The sequence below is a fragment of the Sebastes fasciatus genome, chromosome 20 (genome assembly GCF_043250625.1).
Source record: "Sebastes fasciatus isolate fSebFas1 chromosome 20, fSebFas1.pri, whole genome shotgun sequence".
NCBI classification, from domain to species: domain Eukaryota; kingdom Metazoa; phylum Chordata; class Actinopteri; order Perciformes; family Sebastidae; genus Sebastes; species Sebastes fasciatus.
In genome coordinates, this window is record NC_133814.1 from 14704765 (window position 1) to 14717746 (window position 12982).

General features: G+C 42.0%; 1 protein-coding gene across 2 annotated transcripts in view; it reads right to left on the minus strand.

Moving 5' to 3' along the window:
- svild (supervillin d) overlaps nt 1-12125 on the minus strand; it is a 55179-nt gene extending 43054 nt beyond the window's left edge. For both annotated transcript variants that reach the window (XR_012591984.1, XM_074620752.1), the window contains exon 1: nt 11742-12125. The gene's annotated coding sequence lies outside the window, so the exon portion shown is untranslated. The remainder of the gene's footprint in view (nt 1-11741) is intronic.
- Between the last annotated feature and the right edge of the window lie 857 nt (nt 12126-12982).

Sequence of the window (12982 nt, forward strand, 5' to 3'; positions counted from 1 at the left end):
GCTGCCTAGTTTGACCGTTTGATCGGAGTTTGCGAATGATTGACAGCTGCTCAGAGACGGCAGGTTCCAGCTCGGCTATGATTGGTTGTTTTCCTCCGGTCTGTGAAATCTTGTAGACGCCATTAGGAGCACTGGAGGACTCAGAGGCACATAATCATATTTGCTCCAATTCTACCAACTGCAGCTTTAAGCCCATGCAATATAAAGGTAAAAAATGCCATAACATATTTAAAATTGAGGCAGCAGCCATCAAAACGTAATGCAGATATCTTGTTTTAGGGTTTAACCTGAATGTCACTCCAAAGTCTGTGAATTACCTTATGAAGGCAAAAAGGTCCTGAGTTATGATGTTGACTTCAGGACTGGGCACCCGCTTACATAATTCACCCAGGTCACTACCTATAAAAGGAGTGCTAAACAGTACGCTAAAGCTTGTCCGCGGAGACCCAGAACATCGAGGCTGCTTTGTTTGGAAGCTGCCCGTGTTATTTTAAGCTACGAGGGGGACTGAAAACACAGTTGTTGTGAGTCATGCACGAAAAATCATCACCCCTATCAGCAAATGTGAACTCACCCAGGGGATATTTGTTTTGGTAGGCGCCAAAACACCCCAAGGTCTTTACCTATTTATGGTTATTTCTTCTAAGTGGAGCAAGCAGAGATGTACAGGTACAAACATAAGAGGTCTGAATAAGATCTAATGTGCTGGTATTGATTCAGCACATGATGATAAAAGGTGGAGGGGAAAACGCTTAATGCACTCACACTTATCACAATTGAGGGGTTTGATGATGGACAGAATGTAAAAAGTATGTAGTTCTACTATTCCTACCTGCTAATTCATACGGTTAAATGTGATTTCTGCTCCTCAAGGGAATGTAAACAAACCAAGTCCTCTGTTTTTAATCACTGGAGTGTTCTCTGACCTTTTTGTTGCCCATTAGGAGTTGTTACTGGCGATGAGAGGAAGATCTGTCTCAACAAAGGCCAAGTGTGTCACTTCCTGACCGTGCCCTATATCCTCCTTTACAAATGCTCGATTAATCAGGAAATGTTACTCAAGAACCTGGCCAATGTCCAAAACTCTCAGAGAGAGAGAGAGAGACGGGATGGGTCAGGGCAGTGAGAAAACTTTGAATGGGGTTCAACAGCCAGACATCCCTTTTGCACTCAAAACAGTATCAGATTCAGTGTCATCATTTCCTCTTACTAAGTAGTACTAAGTCGAAGTACTCCACGATGGCCCAGTTTTTAAATATTTACTTCTCTGCAAAGACCTCCAGTGATTATAAGCAGTTACTTTAGATTACATAATAGCTGTTAAAGGCCTGCTGACAAATGCAATATACCACAAATGCAGAAGTTGCAAAAGTCAAGACAGCTCAAAGATGATTAAAAATGTGTGATGAGAATTTTCTTAATAAAGGTGAGTCAACTAAAGCACCTGAAACAAATCCAGTCAGATGTCATTATGTCATTGTTACTCACAGCCCAATGATGTTTATCTCGATGGGTGAAGCAATGAGAAGTAGGCTTATTATGGGAAAAGAATACCTGTCACACAGATGATCCGTAGGGATCACACGCACATTAACTCACGGACTCATTCCCAAGACAAGGGCTAGACAGAAAGCTGCCTCAGAGGGTAAAGCTGACCTGTAGCCCACTAGCTTGTGTATCTTTTCAGAGCTCACATGTCCACACAGGAGGACAGAACAGGAATGCAGGCTACACCCGGCTCATAAACAGTGGATTTGCATGGAAATATAGGGGATTTTGACTGTATAAAAAAATCAGGGGCTTTGTCTTCAAGTGAGTAACTCCCAAAGTGAAGCTTGAATAGACAAAGAGATGACCAGGTCACCTCATTGGCGCAGGTCCAAACAGTGTGCATGAAAGCATTTGAGGTCTTGTGTGTCCAGTGTTTCATCATTGTGTCAGCTTTACAGGAATTGCCCAATGATTCTTTTATCTTTTCTAATCTTACCTTGAAACTCTTAGTTATGACCACAGAGATTTACAACTGCTTGCATTTTGACAGCTGTGTTTGAAATGTACGCCTCTGTAAAGTTGCACTCAACTACACCACACAAGGTATCTGTTCAGCACCAGCGCTTCATATCGAGACAACATTTTGCCACTGTAAACCTTCAAGAATCCACATAAAGCTACTGCAAACATCAGAGAGACTTTCCTTCGCCGTGCAAAAAAGAGAGGAGGTCGTTAAAGACGCAGCCAGCTCCTGACACACATTCTTCCTGAGGGAAGAGGGTGGAGAGAGTGGAAACTTTGCTCCACTGAGAGAACCAGGTGCCAGTGCATGGCCTGCAAAGACACTAGGCAAGAACAGACTGGCGGTCCATTTCTAAGAAAAAGTTGTACAGCTGGGGCAGCTCTGGGGGAATTTTCAGCCGAGCTCAGGGACCATAAAGGAGCAAAACAAAAGATGGAAGTGTCTTCAAGGCCGGGGAAATCTGAGTGACTTTCAAAAGTATTTCCTCCTTGCTTTGAGGTTTGGTCACGCCATGTGTATCCCTAACTATCCCAAATCTTAATACCAATGTTGGGAGTGTAAATAAAGCCACAATAAAAGTATAATTTAGGGTTAAAAGACAATCTTACCTTTATTCTGTTCAACATGCATCCAGAAAAAGTAACATACTAGTTGACAAATAATCAAAATATTGCCAGCAAGCATCAAAAGGCATGTGCCCTATGATGTGTACAGTATGTTGCATGTTTGTGTGCATGGGTGTGTATGCCTGCAAACAGGTCATGTGAGCAACCATTGAAAGCAGATAGGCCTGAGTACGGGTCACCAGTCACTAATCCAATAACTCCATCTTCTAACCGATCTATCCAACCAAACAAATGCATCAGAAACCGGCCGGGGAGGGAGGGGGCGGGGACAGGGTGTGTCACACTTTTTTTTAAGCCGCCCAAGTACAACAATCAACCACATACTGAGTAGACAATGTGTTTCTCATTAAAAAGCAATCATTCAGCACTTAAGGCGGTTTAAGTGTCCCGGCCTGAAACCACACTGGCAAAGTGAAGTTTTAATTTCAATTGTAAAAAGGCTCGCAACACTTCATCCTGTTGAAACGGGCCTTCGCTAATAGAGAGCTTCAAAAGGATGATTCTGACAGGAGGGGAGGGGGGGGGTGTTTGTCTAACATGGCTAAAGCCCTTCATTCACATGACTCAACTCTCCCCTGGCTCTGAGCTGCGAGGAAAAATTAGGAAAAGGGGGGATGAAGCGACAGAGGAAGGAGGAAGAAGAGTGTGCAGGGTGGAGGAGGATGCAAAAAAAAGGGAAGTAGGATAAAAAGAGACAACAAGAGAATGAAGAGAGATCAGAGGAGGGGAGGGAAAGAAGATGGAAAGGATTGAGGAGAGAATGGGCTTTTTGTGGGGGGGGGGGGGGGGGGGGGGGGGGGGGATGTGATGGCTTTGTGGGGCATGTGTCTCCAGGGGGCCAAGGGGCCCCAGTCTGGTGGTACGGGGAGGACAAGATCTGCTGCTGCTGCAGAGGAGGAGGAGGAGGAGGAGGAGGATGGGGCGAAAACAGGGCCCGAGACTAATCCATCTCTCCCTCTCCCTCCCCTCTTTCTCACACAGACACAAACTCCCTCAAATCCCTTTTACCAGAAGTCCTGCTGACTGTAGCCAGTCACCCGAGAGCCAGTTGACATAACAACCCCCTGGGTACTCATGCCTGCACTCTGCTTTGCCTAAGTAACCGACACTGTAAAAACTACACTGACCTGCTTGAGGCGGAGCTACTATTGTCACCAGGCAAAGAAAGTGTGCTGCTCTGTCAAAGGGGACAGCATCATATATCATTCAAACTCAATAAAGAACTGAAGTTTAACACAGAGGAGCATGTGTGTTTACCTCTAGTGTTTTTGTTTACAGGCTAGCTCTTTGTCCCAGCCTTCCGGCTTTCTGTTTGCCGCAATTCAAAAGGAGCCATTAAAATGTGACGTATGGGAAAGCAAACAAGCAAAACTCGCACACTGCAGTGCACACACACCGACACGCAACTGAAGAATCACAAAAACAGGCCGACAGAAATACACACTGGCTCTCCCGACAAGGCTGCAATCATGGAAGCTGTAGTGCGGAGTGGGAAGGGTGGGGTTTATGCTGCTTTATCTAGCTAGGGGATCATACGCGTGCACGCTCGCGCATGCACAACACACACTGTGCTATGTTGGATTCCTTTCAGAAAGTTAATGTGGGCCAGAAACAAACACCCACAGAGTTTGTTTTAATGGGACAGATGTAGTGTAGTAGCCACAGTTAAAGCACCTACCCTCACACCGACTGCTACCCTTTGTTGCTCTCTGACATACGGAAAGCATTGCCTCACTCCAGCAACACTTCAGGTGCATTAAAATGGGCCAGCTTTGGATGGAAAGAGTGAAAATGTGCAAATTGATTGAAGCAACTTTTTTTTTAAAGCTTGAACAAGGCCAGTTATTACATGTATTTTTCCTCTTCCATTTGTACTTCCAGCATTTATTTTACTAGTTCCTGAATAAAAATGCATGACAACAATAAATCCACTCGTGATAACGTGCGTGTATTCTTATTTACATATATGTTGTGACTGTGGTATGACTTCTATGTGTCAAAAGCATGCAACGCCAGCTATTTCTATAAGGAGTGGGAATCACCAGAGGCCCCTCGATACGATATTGTCACGATACTTAAGTCACGATACAATCTTATTGCAATTTTAAACATTTTGCAAAATGCTGAGTATTGAGATATGCTGAGTATTGCGATAAGATATATTGCGATTTATTACCTTTTTTCAAATGCAAATTATGAAGTTCAACATCTGTTTTATCTAATAAGATACCGTTTTCACTCTGTTCAGCTCAGAGTTTTCATTCACATATGTTGAGGTCAGAGGTCAAGGGACCGCTTTGAAAATGTCCGTGCCAGTATTTCTCCTCCAAAATTTTGCATAACTTTGGAGCGTTGTTTAGCTTTCAACCCGACAAGCTAACATGACATGGTATGAATCAATTCCTTAGGATTTCTAGTTGCATATGATACCAGTATCACCTCTCTAGCTTTAAAACCAAGCCTGCTATAACATCTGAAAGACAAACTGGATGAAGAGGTTAAAAGTTTATATGATAAAAGATCGGTACTTGACGTCCGTGTATCAATATTGCCACGCAAAATATCCCAATACTATGATGAACTGATTTTTCACCCACCCCTACTTTCTATAAACATTCAGGCCTAAAACACAGAAATAATTTCTTCTGTCACTTTGGCTCATAGATCACTACAGAGTAACTACAGAGCTGTCTCCTTAGAAACCCGCTAATGCGATTTTCCCGCTTGTCAACAACTTATCAACATGGACTTCATCCCCAGAATGGCCGCCTGTAAGATACAGACAAGACTGAACAGAGAGGGAGGGCGACATGAGGAGGTGGGGGTGGATTGTCTCATCCGGTGAATCCTGCTGGTGGGGTTTCTCTCTCTCTGCTCTCTGGTGTCCACTACGCAGAGCAGACACCATCTGGCCAGCTGGAATGCCACTGAGCAGGGGGTGGAGGGGTTAAGGGGGTCCTTGCAGGGGGATGGGTTATGGCTGAGAGATGGAGTATTAACTGTAGTGGTATTAACCATGTAATGCCACATAAACTCTTTTAAGTGGAAAAAAAAACAGAAATGGAAGAACACTTTGGGAAGCAGTACAGAGGCCATTAGTCTTTCGGTGTCCTGCATATATAATTATGAAACGCCTAAAATGGAAATAAACTGAAATTGATCCAAAGTGTGTACTTACCTCTTCATATGATAATGATGCATGTGTCAGGTTTAAAGTAATAGTTTGCAGTTTTGGGAAATACGCTTATTTGCTTTCTTACCAAGAGTTAGACAAGAAGATTGATTCCACTCAACAGTGTCTGTATGAAGCTACAGCCAGCAGCCAGTTAGCTTACATTAGCATAAAGTGTGAAACGAGGGGGAATAGCACCTCTAAAGCTCACCACTTTACACCTTTTCACGATACCAGAAGTTTGGTAGTTGATACCAAAAGTAAAACAATAGGTCGCACTTCAACATACACTCCTTTATTACCATTTGCATACTGTGTTTTGGTACAAACAGGTCATAATTCCCTCTCTATTATCTACTTTATATTGCCGTGAGTTTCTCGCCCAAAACTACATTTTACCAGATTACATTTGAACACACCATGATAACCATAATACTACTGAATTACTGAATAGAGCCTGAATGCACCATAATATAAATCAATGGTACCTCCCATGTTAAAATCAACTGTAGGAGAGGTAGTGAATGTTAGCTGTTAGCAGCCGGTAAGAAGCACAATCCTGCACAGAGCTAACAGCTAACGTTAACTAGCTCTCGTCCTGTTGATTTCAACACAGATTTGTTGTTTGCAATTGAGTATTATCAGGGAAAAATAGGGTGCGTGCCCTGATCATACGTCCCAAACACATTTTCTATCATCCCCGGGACGACGTCAGTCTTGAGCCCTGACGGAACGAGTAGCGACACGTTTTCAGAATTTTGGCATCGACTTGGTACTGAAGTATCGGTTCTTGTAACATCCCTAATATTGTGTTTGGTTTGTTTTTTTGGTGAGTTATGTGCAGGAGTGTTGCTTGGCTGGGACCAGCATAAATCTTAAGTCACTGCTGATTGCCTGGCAACCGGAGAGTCACTGTTCCCAGCCAAGAAATAGTCCGGCACATAAGCCTCCGTAAAACCACAACTTATTGTTTTTACCCTTAGTTTTTGTAAAAATTTAAAAAACGATGATTGATTCGACCATAAAAATCAACTGCTTCCTCAATTCCTGTTAAACTGATATTTATGGCGCTTTAGCAGAAACGTATTTAAAATCAAAGTACAATACACAGACTTGTGCACACAATTAACTGGCAATAAAACTCTAAGAATAAGCTGAACGAGGGCATTATTATTTAAATACTCTCTGAAAACTTGTCCCTTAAGGTTATATTCAAGGTAAACTTTACACCCCCTGTATAGATTGCATTAAAATGTTGCTGTGTCTAAATACAATGCTTTCACTATATCCCTCCACATGGTTTACAAAGATACATTTGTTTGTGCATGTTTTATTGTAAGGCAATAAAGCCCTGGTCGACATGCACAGAAAAGGTTGCCCGTAAACTCACTAGTTTTGAACGTAGATTCAAAAACACTCTCTGATACTTTATTCTAAGGCTTTATTTTCAGTTGATGTCAGATGAAATTCTGCTCTGGCACTGAGCTAAATCAAAGTGAAATGTAGTCTGGAGAGAAGCCTCGCGCTGCCACTACACATGGAAACTATTATGTGTGCGCAAATCAAATGAAAGTCTGAAGTATAACCATATGTTTATGCGCCATGCAAATATTACACTGGTTAAAGACGTCATTGAAGTGGGCCTTGGCGGTGCAGTTGCTGACCAAATACAGTTAGCGTCTTGGTGACGAAGCTGGAAGCGGTCCACTCTAACTGCTAGCTGGGTTTATAAATATGTCTTAGTGGAGATTAGCCTGAGGGTAACCCTCCAGCGCTCTTCCCTGTGGAGTTCCTATTGCTCACATTTTCACATCCCTTCTGCTTTATATAAATATTTGTACTGCAGAACTTCTTGGCTGTGCAGCCGACATCGAACCCTACTGAGAGCTGAGGAGAGAGCACGGGTCGGACTGGAGAGAGATGGGGTTGAGTGGGTGGATCTAGTGCTTGGCTTTTTGCAGCCAAGTTTTGCAGCTCAGCTGCAGCATGTTATTTAAAGAAGACCTATTATGCTCCTGTGCTTTTCCCCTTTCCTTTAGTGTGTTGTATAGTTTTTTGCATGTAAAAGGTCTGCAAAGTGACAAAGCATAAAGTCCACACCAAAGGGAGTTACTCTCCTCCACAAAAAAACTGCTCCTGAACTGCCTGAAACGCCTTGATTGAAGTCCCGCCTTTTCTTCCGTAACATGGTGATGTCACCAAGTAAGACATTTGCATAATACCTCAAACAAAGCTAGTTAGAGCGGAATCTGAAGAATTTGCTTCGGTTGACCAGGAGCTCCAACAGAGCTTTTCAGACAGAGAGTGAACAGCACAGCTGGTATGAGAAAAGTAAAGCATTTTTTGAGCATTAAAGCATGTAAACATGTTCTAATGGAAACCCAAAATACTAGTATGAACCTGGATGTAAGCATAAAAGGTCCTCTTTGACTGTTAAATAAGTTAGTAACACATGCAGGTGAAACTTAAGACTCAAAATGCTCAACTAAAATGTAATATTATGCTGACTGTAAGAGCCAATTATGCACATATTTGGTGAAATTGTTTATGTCGGCATGACATTTTACAGAAGTTCTAGTTTGTACAACAGTGTTTGTATAGTTTAAATAGACCATGTAGGATTACGATGTTTACCATTACTTACTTACAACAGGATATAATGCCGTAAGGCAGTTTTTCAGTGCGCATGATAAAAAGGAGGCTTTGGGAAGATGCTGTGAAGTCTGCGTAGGTGTGGATCGCAACAGGTTTTTGACTGTGTTATAAACCGTGTTATATATAGGGTACATAGCATACAGTGAAAGTGTGATAATGTTTAACGTATGAAACATCAAGTCGGCAGTGGACCGAGCGAGATGTAACTTTGATGGAAATCACCTGCCGTAATGTTGTAATTGCTTCTCAAATAAACCCTTGTTCAAGTTTTCCCTGCCTCCAATGAGTACATTGGGTCGTCACAACAAAAGGATAGATTAGTGGAACACGAGTCAGAACTGAGACACCTTGCAGACTAAGTGGCTTAGGAACTTGGGAGCACGGTAAAACGGCCACTACACTGACCATGTGAAACAATATCTACTCCAATAAATAAATGCTTCCCTTTACATACGGGCTAATGCTTCCTCCTGAGTGGTTTCAATATGATCACAAACATTGGGCCACAAATATAAATGTAACACTGACAAGCCTTGTGCTCCTTCATGCTCTCTTTGCAAGTGCAGAAATGCAGAATAGGAAAAGTTTCAATAATCCCAGGGACATTCCTCTATAAAATAATGTAGAAAAGCAATCAAAGCATTGCATCACCGATCCAAAATAGATAGAAATCGCTCATTTTGAACTAAACTGGGGCATCTGGTTGCACAAGTGTACTTATTTTGTGTCTTTCACTCTAATAGCCTTGTTAAAATCCTTAACTACCCATTTAAATCTAATTTACAATCCCAATTTAACGAGAGTTTTTTTTTTTTACATCCCTCCAATTGCTTATCAGCTACACTCTGTGTGAGGTACATTCACTCAGTGCACCAAAACCAAATCTCAAACTTACACCTTCATCATGACAGAAGGTTGGCAAAACTGTAGCAGAACCTGTAGAATAAAAAACCCAATGAGAGACTGATGTGAAGAGTTAGGAGGAGGGAAAGTCTTCACAGAAGCCAAAAAAACAACAACGCTGCGATTCAATCCCTTGTATTCCTTGCTATTAGCTATTCGGGAATTGAAACTCGATCTACAGTTTCACTCTTGACGTCTTGCTATGAAGAAAAACAAAAGAATTAACAAGTTAATGTTGAACAAGACAAGTCTCTGCAGCAAGAGCCCTCATCCACAGCATGCTCCTCCACCCTCCAAAAGCCCTCTCGCCAGTGTTGAGTAACAGGATCCCTGCTGATGGCAACGCCACCCCCACACTGACACAAGGCGTTCAGGTGAATGTTAACACTTACCACAACCACATAACACTCACTTCAGCTCAACAACAATGGAGCGTCTGTCTCTTTGTTTGGGGTCTTTACATGGTTCAAAGAGGAGGCAGGTAAAGAGCAGCAGGATTACGTAAAGCATGACGAGAGCCACTCCCTGCTCGGACACGTTCATGCTCATTGGCCATCCACTTTCTGTTATTTCCCAACACGACAACAGTAACAGAAAGCAGCATGCTCTGTTGTAAATGAGTAAAAGAGTAACACAAACATGTGCTGTCTTGCTCAGACAGTGCCTGACACACAAACAATGTCTTATCAAGGCATGCATCAGTTTTCTTGCTCAACACCAGCTGGCTGTCTTGGTAAACCTGTTGTGACACAGACAGCCATACAGAGGGAAAATTACAGTCAAATACCATAGCCCTCGGATATGAAGCTTCAATGAGCTTCATTATATTCACCATTTCATTGATCACACAGTGCATTTTGAAGATACAGTGTAATGTACTTCAGATTATATCACTTTTCTCCTTAAAATGACATCATTTTGAACATAAACCTCTTAATTCACAGCCCGGTGACAAGACATATGGTTAAAAATCGTAGGAAAATGACTGCTGAAAGAAAATGCACACTGAATAAACAAAGGCGACACCTCACACAAAGCGTACAGTCACCATTTGTCAAAGGAAATCCAACAAGTCTCATCCATCTCAGTGTATACACAGACATTACCCAAGCAGCTTGCAAGTATTTGCACAGCCATGGCGGTATGACACAGGTAAACATGACTTTGATTCCAAACTATTTTGTGCCAACACCCATAATCTAGTCTGTAGTGACATCACTGTAAGGTTGCAAGGTTGCAAGGTTGAAAAATAAGGTATAGGGTGATTCCAGCTCTCTTTACACTTTGTTTTCACAGGTGGTTTCTGCAGAACTCGACCCCAAATGCTCACCCCTCTCTGTCACTGTTTGCAAAAGGGATTCAACAAGTCTCTGTTGACCGATTTCCTAAGTAAGACAGTGGGTGAAAGGATAAAAAAAACAGCTGGCTTGGACGTGCTGTCACACAGGAGAACGAAAAAAAGCTAAGCTAAGCTATTTTACAGCTAAACAGTACACTACAAGATGTTTCTGAAATCATTTGAGGAGAGAAATAGTTTGATTGAATAGATTGTTTGATCGGAGTTTGCGAGTGAATGACAGCTGCTCAGAGATGGCAAGGCTCCAGATCAGCTCTTACTGCTTGTTTTCCTCCGGTCTGTGAAATCTTGCAGATGCCATTAGGAGCACAGGAGGACACAGAGACACATGATTTTTTTTTCAGATTACCTGTCTCATGCACTACTGTCAGAATATAGAGGGATTTAAGAGTTATTCTCCTCTAAACTTACCATATTCTTTCATTTGATTAATCGTTAGAGGTCCAATATGTAAAACTATCCAATATTTCACACAAAGATGAGAGAAAAACACCCAATTTGTGCAACAGAACAATGTTTTTTCTCTCTCTCTTCAGCTGCACAAATCCTAATTGTAGCCTACATTAACAATACTTTAACAATTTACTTTCTTAGACTATGCATTCTTTCAATTAGCTGTAATTGTGTAAGTGAGACTTGTAGTGGGGGTATCTGCCATTGTAATACTGCTCTAAATTAAAAAAAGTGTTGTTGTCTTCATAGGGTGCAGTTATGCAAAGGCACAAAAATAGCAAGTAGGCTTTTTAAGTGCAAGATTAAACAGCTATAATACCACTATAAATACTGTCACTGTGAGAACTGTAGGCTGCAATGACAGCTGTTGACAGTATGACAGCGTTTCAACACATAAACCACACATCATATCCTTGATGTGTCACACATGAGCATTTCCTGAAACACCTTTTAAAATGCTTATAATTGTTAAAGAGGAAGCTTCCAGTTTGTGGTTAAGTTACACAGCAACAACACACTCATTACAACATGAACTGCCACTTCATACTGTGAATAACATACCTGTAATGCTTTATGGAGGTCTGCTGAAGCGTCAGCAAGCACAACATCCACGGAGAGATGATAATAATACAGCTATTCAGACTAAATAGCACACTACTGTAGGTTTTAACAGCACGTTATAACGCTACTAGCTGACGTTATGTTTTAGGAAAGTTCCTGACTATGCAAACCGTTACTCGACTACCGTTCAGTCCTCGACGAGAATTAGAGAGAAAGAATTGAATTAAATCGACACTTGTCTTCTTTATAAAGCAGTTTTGCTGTCTCTATTCATCCTCCACCGTCGCTGAGCGGTGAGACACGGCTCTGTCCTGCCGGCAGCAGGGTGCAGAGAGGCGGCAGTGAGACGAGCTGCTGCTCCTGCTGGCAGCTCAACTTCAAACTGAAAATACATACTCGCTTCTGATTGGTCCAGACTCAGCGCGATGATACGTTCAGGTGCCTCTGGTAAAACGATGTGTTGTTTGCCAACTTGTGTGTTTTTCGCAAGTACAGTAAAATAAAGAAGAGGAAAGAAAATTACATTCACTCATTTTTACATTAGAACTTACGTAAATATGTCTTGTGTGTGCTACTTTACACCTTAAACTTCAGCTCTACTTGATTTGCTTGCAACCCAGTTAAAGCTTCAGTAGGCAGAATAGTTTTGGCATCATTGGGCAAAAATTTCATAATAACCTTTCAGCATATTGTCATTCAAGTGTTCTGAGAGAAAACTAGACGTATGCACCTCCTCGTGGCTCTGTTTTCAAGCAGCTTTAATAAATCTAGCCGTGTGACAGGAGACTTTGGCCAATCACAGGTCATTTCAGAGAGAGAGCGTTCCTATTGGCTGTTCATTCAATGGATGCAGCTGTCAATCACACACAAACTCCGATCAAACGGTCAAACTAGGCAGCGCTGATCAAATATGAATCAATATCCTGTTACTGTAATGCCTGTTTCTCGCCTCAAATGTTTTCAGAATCATCTTGTAGTGTACTGTTTAGTTGTAAAATGAAAAAGTTTGCTCCGGCTGGTGGGCGTTGCTTGGTATTTCATCAGCTGTTCTCAACATCTCTCACAAATTTTCTCATTTTACAGCTAAACAGCGCACTTCAAGATGTTTCTGAAAACATTTGAGGCGAGAAATAGGCATTTCGGTAACATAATATTGATTCATATTTGATCAGCGCTGACTAGTTTGACAGTTTGATCGGAGTTTGCGAGTGATTGACAGCTGCTCAGAGACGGCAAAGCTC